The following is a 6,516-nucleotide window of genomic DNA, read 5'->3' on the forward strand; positions in this document are numbered from 1 at the left end:
TTCACGTTGACAGCATCAGACTACTAGTTATTTTATTAGAACATATAATAGACTTATCCTGACACTGTAATTCCTGTTGCAGTTACCAGAAATAGCCCCAAAGCATTAGCCAAATGCTATATGATACAATACCACTGAGAACTATGTTCCTACTCTACACCAATTACAGAAAAAAACTCCAGAAAAAATCCATCTCTTCTCAGCAGGGAAGCAGGGACTGAAAGCCTCTGAAGTACTTAATATTTCACACACTTTTCAGGAAAAAAACCCCAAACACCTAGGTAATTATTGGGGATCTTGCTTGTAAAATTGATGCAGGAACTAAACTATCACCCAAGAGGTCACCTCCAGAGAGGAGGTCACTGGAGTATGGAAGCCCATCAGGTCCCAACAGGCAGCTGTCAGCTGTCAGACAGTCGCTAAAGACACTTCTCAGGGTAATCTGTGATACTGTAAGGAGGCAAACATTATTCTGTATCACATAAATTAGCAATATCCAGGAGACTATGGATGGTGTTGTAAGATGCAGTCACCAAACTGCTCAGGTGATTGTGATGCATCTGAAACTCAAGCCTGTTTCTGGACTAGAGAAGGGCACTGGGATCCTCACCAAAGACTTTGTGTTGGGGTGGTGGAGTCAGACCCTTGCATGAGAACCCCATTCTTTCCTTTTGGCTTGGTATTGTGGCTAAAGTACCCCCACCTTCTTTATCTGCTGTAGCACTATCTCCTAGTTCCTCAAGGGAACTAAAGGACTAAACATGGGCTCTTCAGTGAGGCAACTGCTGAAAGACCCCGTGTGTTGCACAGAAGAATGAGCAGCTCAGCTGTACTGGCAGATATGAGTTTGCCTTTGTACTGTACCAGATAAAGACTCTTCCAGAGTCCTGCCAGCACTCAAGAGGAGAAGGGATGTGATGCTGTGAATCTGGATAAGCCAGGTGCAGATGAGAACAGATGGGCCGAAGTGAGCTGGACGCAGACTGGGACAGTCCAGTTGACATTGAATTAAGATGACAGTCCCATGCTTACTACCGAAGAACACCTCCAGCAAAATCAGCTCCCTGCCCCTACCCCCTCTATTCCAAAGATTCTCTCATCAGCAGCTCAGCAACAGCTCCTTGTCCTTCCTATTCAGGCTCTGACCAACCAGTTTTCACTTCTTACTGAGCAGCTACAAGGCTGTCTAATCCTAACAGAGATTTGTTGTGGTTCTTCTTGCCCCGTCTCTCCCTATTACTCATTTACAAGAAGGCATGGGATTCACTCACCAGCACACATGTAAAAAGCTAGTCCTCAGAGGCCTAACAGACTAACTATTCTGTTCCAAAGGAGGATGTGCAGAAGCTAGGCACATCAAGATGAATTAATAGATTTAAAGTCTTTGTCTGGTTAAGCCCTGTATGCTTATTCATCTTCTCATTTTTTAATGGAAGAATGGTGGCCAGATTTAACAAAGAACAACATGATCTGTTGCTGTGTTTTAAAGAAGAGTATCACATTACTTCCTTTAAACTGTAAAAATTGAGCACTGAAGGGTTAAGAGAATACAGATTCCAGACTTAATCAAAACATTTTCTTCTCACCATGACATAAACTGTATTCTGTGTCTATTTGCTATTTGTAGAACAAACATATGATATCCTACAAAAATCAGTATTTTCTCAATGATGGTGTTTGCTCTTAGCTTGCCTACAGGTAGCAGAATAAAAGGTTTTAAGGAACTGCTAAGCAGCAGAATTGATAGGAAATGCTTTTGATCAGGTACCCTGTTTGGAAAGTGACTATGCTAGGGATTCCCAGTTTGTAAATGAGGTCTGTTGGTTTTATATTGACTTACCACATAATGGATTGTAAAAGGCCAATTTTACTGGAGCAGAATTACACAATCTTTTACAAGTCTGGCCTCCTGCTGCATAGTGTGGGTTTGTTTTTATTTTTCTTTTAACAGTCTGCAATAAGATATAATATGTACTAAAAGACTTTAATGCTCTACCCATGCAATTAGAGATATTTTATTCAAATATAGAATCAAAAAAGAAAAGGCTCCCTTCATTTTTTTCTTTCAAAAGCTATCATTAATAACTCTATAATTTGTGTTGTGTTGCAGCCACAAATCTGAGACAGATGCTGGTAACTTTTCTGTCCACTTCAGCCTAGACCACACCACTTCATTAGAGTGTTGAGAATTTGCTGGTTTTGGAAAGGCCAAAGCATGTATTCTCAAGGGACTGAAAGGAAAATGTTCCACAAATGCCAAGCTGGAACTTGGCGCCATGGTCACTTGGCAAATGAACAGCCCTGTACATAATAAACAAGTAGAGAGAGGGAGCTTAAATTCTAAATACCCTCTTGAGAAAACACAGAAAACAGTTCCTAGGAACAGTGAACAAAAGCCGTCAGGAAAACTAAGATCACTGATTTTTGTCATGAATACTTATGATTATGGCTGTGTGGTTGGGGCAGGAAAGGAAGATTCTGCATCACAAGGCACTGTGTTCTCTAATCTCATGTGAGATTTCACATCCATTAGATAAGGCACAGCGTCACATTTGTGAGATCTGTTCGACTGAAATATTGTATTTTATACATTAATCCAATTAGCTTCCTGTTTAACTATCTTTAGATGACATTAATGTACCATCATCTATTAATAAAACCTTTTTCTATTTCTGGGTGTATCTATGTAGAGGAAAACAGAGTGTAGAATAGCCACTAATTTTCCACTCAAATGAATGATCTGCTTCAAAATGAAGCTGACCAAGCTGCAATTTTATTTCCACACCTCTCATACTTTTATTATGCAACATACAAACATTAAAAATAAGAATATATACGGCTCAGAGTTTAGACTGCCAACTGGCTTTCTGACAAAAGAACAGATTAAGCATGACAGCAGGATCTCTGATCTGACAGATGAACAAGCTGTATTCTCTCTTCTGCATATAACACTGGTCAGATCTGAAGGGAATCTGCTGTGACCTACCTGCACTTTAGTTTTACACAGCACAGCACTCAGGATATTCACCCATCTGTTACCACACCCTTAATATCTTTCACAGTCACCATCCAATACCAATTCAGGGTTTCATAATGCACTCTTACAAAAGCTTTCAAAACCCTACTCTGCACTAAAACAGTAGGCAACCTCCTCAGAGACCAAAGTAAAGCTTTGCTCTTTACCTCAGAAGGATTTCAGTCCACATCCGGTCCCATTCTCTTAAAATACAACTAAAGATTAATGGGAGGTGGAATATGAACCTTCAAACTCACCAAATGAACATCTTCAGTTTTAAATACTAACACTGCAACACCACAGTGCAAAATCATATCCTGCTCTCTTCTCTTTTCCAGGTCTTTTGCAGCTTTCCTCTACAGTCCTTGACTTTCTAATTTGTGAACTACACCCTCCACCAGAAGAATCTATGTTTGTGTTCTGCTTTTTCTTGTGCTTGTCACTTGAAAGAAATCCAGTTGTGCAGTTAGGCCCAGATCCAGAAAAACACATAAGCACGTGATTTATATATATGAATAGTACCATTATGCAGGGTGCAGGCTCTTTCACAATGTTTGCCATCAGTCTTTTCCTTGCTATTGCTTCTTTGTTCCCCTTTACTGCCATGTGGCTTTTCTGTTTATTCCAAGATTTTCCTGTAAATTCAATCTGAGGTACAGTCTATGCATATCATCATGCCCAGGACTGAGAGGAGAGGAGTCTCAAATGAACTGAGACATAAAGTACACATATTATTTACTGTGTTTAAATTGAGATGTCGGAAAGTTCTCAGCACTGCTTTCCATCTCAACCAGTTAACATGTACCAGGGCAACTGCTGGATAGCCTGCTTGTTCAACTTGACCTTTTAGGAAGCTAATTCTGGTAAGTCATTTAGTTAGGGAAAAACCACTGCAGAAGAAGTAGTGAAGGTTTATGGGTTGCAATATAGTTGGGATGTTAAGCACCAAATACGCTAAAACAAAACTACTTAAAACTAAACAGTGTGGGCTCTATGATATTGTGAAACTTTTAATATTCTTTCACCTGTGAGCAGTGGTATATATTTAGAAGAGAGATATCAATATATTTCAAGAAGTCCGATAAGTAAAATAAACATTTACAGTTAGTATTAACTGGGACTCATCACTAACATGAATTATCCTGGAAACAATTTCATATAACCAAGTAATTTCAATTACCATACTTGAGGCTTAGGAATTCCTCTTGGAGATTCCCACATACTGAAACAGACATTTTAAAGTGCTGCTGGGATATTTACTCTAGAATGCCCGATTTGAACTCTCTGTAGATGTGTCCAACATAGTGCAACTTCACACTGGAAAATTTCAGTGTGAAGGTACCCCATGGTCTGCTATACTTCTTATAGTATAAGTATAGCAGAAATACCAAAGCTGATCAAACACTTTCATAAACTCTGATGGGAGTCAACAGCATGTCTCAGGAGGATGTTCAGAACCTTGCAGAGTCAAAGTCCTGGTATCGCACAGTAGGTTTCTCAGCTTTCTGAGATTAAAATCAGAATAGAAAGTTGAAAGAGTAATTAAAAAAACCCCAAACTGTATTGCATTAGTGACTTGTAACACATGTAGCATCATCAGTCTGGTTCTTGGAGAAAGGAATAATGGTTTTGGTGAGAAATTTGGGCTCAGCAATGCATACAAGGTCAGGACAAGAAGCTGATATTACTGTAAAAGTACATCCCATGCTGTTGTCCTGATAAAATTGATTCCTAGTTGCTCAAAACCTGACTAAGAATAAAGACCTTTAATTCAATATTCTTGGGGTGTTTTGAAAAACAGATTATAAGGTTTTGTGTTAAAGCTCATTGGAGTTGAATCTTAAGTCAGCTGATGCTGTGGTGCTAACAACTTACTAAATGTTTCCAGGCAGCTGAAAGAAAGTGGCAAAAGTAAACAATGCGAATATGCTAAAGAATAACAAACTGATACAAAAATAAAGCTTCCTCCTGTATGAAACGCCTCACTTCTAAGCAAAGTTTACTCCTTTTATGCTTCATGCATAAAAAGGAAGTACAGAGTGTCACAAAGCAAGGGTCAGTTTTTCAGAGCTTTTCACTGTGTTATATCCACAAAAGATAGATCCTTTTGATTATATCCAACACTTTAGCATAAAATTCCTCCAACCCATGAAAACCACCACAGAGTCTCCAAAGATTTGACCAAGTCCCTCAAGTAGACTCTGAAAGTCTCCCTATGTTACACATACCTCTGTCATGTGTGTTGGGGGTTGTTTCCCTATAGCCACTCTTGTGTAGCCTGTATACTGTGGGGTGGAGTCTGTATTTTGTGCCTTGTAATACTTAAATTTTTTACTGCTCCAGCAAACTAGAGGTGCTGAAATTGCAGTTTGTGCCAGCCAACAGCACTTGCTGACTGTTGTGAACTCCTCTTGGGCCAGTCAGAGTCCAAGAGTGTTCTCCGGTATTTTTCTGATTGTCAGTGAGTTCTGCCATCAACTCTAACGCATCACCAGAAAACCCTTCTTCTTCTCTAAATCCCAGTAATCCTGCTCTCAGTCTGGATGGGGCAACTGCTGCCCTTCGGATGCACTGCAAAACACACAGGCACTCACTCCAACAACCCTGATGCCCCAGGTTATAGGTGTGACAGCTTTAGAAACACCACATTTCTGGATGTGGAATGGCTTCTTATAACCCAGATACTTCAGAATCATTTTAGTACAAAACAAGTTAAAGATGCACAAAAAAGCATCTTTCTACCTACTCCTTTTTTTTTTTTTTTTCATTTTACAGTTGAATATTTTGCAGTTTTTTTCTTATAAGAGGTTCCCTCTTTCAGTGACACACACATCTCAGGTAACACCATTAAAAAGTATGATACCCTCTGTAAGCCACCTCCCATATAAAATCCAGCCAGGGGTCATAAGCCTTATTTTTCCACCTTATCCACTTTTATCAGCTGACCATTTCCACTTTGTTGAAATAAGCACTGTTTGGCTCCCTTGGAGTTGAAAAATACCTCTTTGCTACATGAGGTATCATGTCCCATGCTTGACTGGCTAACTAACAGATTGTATTGGGCGCACTGCTGGCCACGGTGGAGCCCATCAGTGATGGTGGTGGCACCTCTGGGATAACAAATTTAAGAAAGGGAAAAGTTACTGTGCAATTGTGGCCGGAGAGAGGAGTGAGAATATACCAGAGCAACAGCTCTGCAGACACCACGGTCGGTGTAGAAAGTGGGGGAAGAGGTGCTCCAGGTGCCATAGCAGAGATTCCCCTGCGGCCCGTGGTGCAGACCATGGTGAGGCAGCTGTGCCCCTGCAGCCCACGGAGGTCTGCGGGGTGCAAATATTCCTGGAAGGCCCGCACTGGAGCAGGTGGATGCCTGAAGGAGGCTGTGACCCCATGGAGAGTCTGTGCTGACGCAGGCTCCTGGCAGGAGTAGCAGGGATAACATGTGATAAACTGACCACAATTCCCATTCCCCATCCACATGCACTGCTAGCTGGGTGGAG

This window comes from Myiozetetes cayanensis, unplaced genomic scaffold (assembly GCF_022539395.1).
Source record: "Myiozetetes cayanensis isolate MyiCay16 unplaced genomic scaffold, myiCay2020 scf7, whole genome shotgun sequence".
Lineage (NCBI taxonomy): Eukaryota > Metazoa > Chordata > Aves > Passeriformes > Tyrannidae > Myiozetetes > Myiozetetes cayanensis.